Below are 1,601 nucleotides of genomic sequence, written 5' to 3' on the forward strand. Positions count from 1 at the left end.
ATGCTGTGAGTAAATATGGATGGTAGAATGATTTATGATTTTATGTTGCCCTCACTGAAGTTTCTGTGTTGAAGCAYTGAGATATTACAGTATTTTGAAAATGTGTCCAGTTGGACATATCTGGACATATCTAAACATAAAATTGAACATGCTGGATAGCATTATTTTTTTAATGCTGCTGTTACCAAATTTTAATTGGTAATAGTTAGGAATCTATGTTTTAGCCCAATATATTATATTTTCCTTGATATCTTCTTCTCTCCATGTTCTGGAACATATTAAAAATCTTTTTTTTTAATTAATGAGAAAATATCTTATAATTTAATTGTATTTTGATTTCATTAACTAAATACAAATTACAGTTACAACAATATGACTGCTGAAGCTAGCAGTTCAGATTTATAACTTCAAAAAGAGACTGGTTTGTGAATTTACTCCAAAGGGTTCAAGAGCAGAACTTTAAGTTGTGTGGCTTTTCAGGCGTTTTAAGGAAATTTAGGCCCAAACGTTGAGACAAGGTTTATGAAACAACTGAAACAAATTTAAATATTTTTTTTTTCATGTAGAACATCTTTGTTAGTAATGTTAAATATATTAAAACGTTGACCTCTGACCTCCTGAATGTTTTGATGATATAACAGCTGAAAAAGCATGCAGAAGTAAATAAATTACAAAAAATATGGAAAACTGCAAATAAAAATAAACAAACAGAAAAGCAATAGTGTCAATGCTGACTCAGCGTTTGTGTTAAAGGATGTTGGTTTTTATATGCACCAATTACGCAGTCTGTAAAAAGACCTTATCTTCCATCTTATACACAAACCRCGCGGTGAATCAACTTTTATTAGTTTTAGAAAAGGCTCAAGAGAGTTTACCTTAATATTTTTATTATTTTAGTAAATTAATAAAATACAAATAATGTAAAACAATGACTCTATAATTACCTAGTTTTAGCTGCACAGTCAGAGCTTGGTGAGGAGACACTCAGCTGACACTCTTACTGTCAACACTGAGCTGCACCRTCATGAAGAACACATTTCCCCTCCATGTCCTGACAGCAGGCTGAAAAAAACTGCACAAATCATGTTGCTCTGCATCAGCAGACGTCTTTGATCAGAGCTGTCAGTCACTGACCAGGAAGTGCTGTCCGGTTTAGTGCCRGTGCTGTGTCCACCAGGAGCAAACAGATGCTCGCTTCAGCAGCTGCACGGCTGTTTTTATCGTTTGTTTTGAAGGACTGGAGCCAGGAAGAAGATAACCAGCTTCAACACAGCTATTGTTGGCAGATCTGTTAAAAAATGAAAACATGCTGATAGAATGGTGTCATCTCCTCGAGCTCCAATATATTATCGCCAAAGGTTAAAGAGCAAATCCTGTTTGTGCCGTGTCTATGTGTTCATTTGTCTGGCATGTTTTAATTAAACTTTTAGAAATTAAATCATAGAATGACACATCACATCAACAATCTTATATTTGTTGGGCTGAAACTCACAGTTGGAGTCCTAAAATGTTTTAGAACATTGGGCCTCATGCAAAAACCGTTCGTACGCACAGATTTGTTCTTAAATTGTGCATACGAATGATTTAGGAGAATTTGTGAC

This window comes from Austrofundulus limnaeus, unplaced genomic scaffold (assembly GCF_001266775.1).
Source record: "Austrofundulus limnaeus strain Quisiro unplaced genomic scaffold, Austrofundulus_limnaeus-1.0 Scaffold16, whole genome shotgun sequence".
NCBI classification, from domain to species: domain Eukaryota; kingdom Metazoa; phylum Chordata; class Actinopteri; order Cyprinodontiformes; family Rivulidae; genus Austrofundulus; species Austrofundulus limnaeus.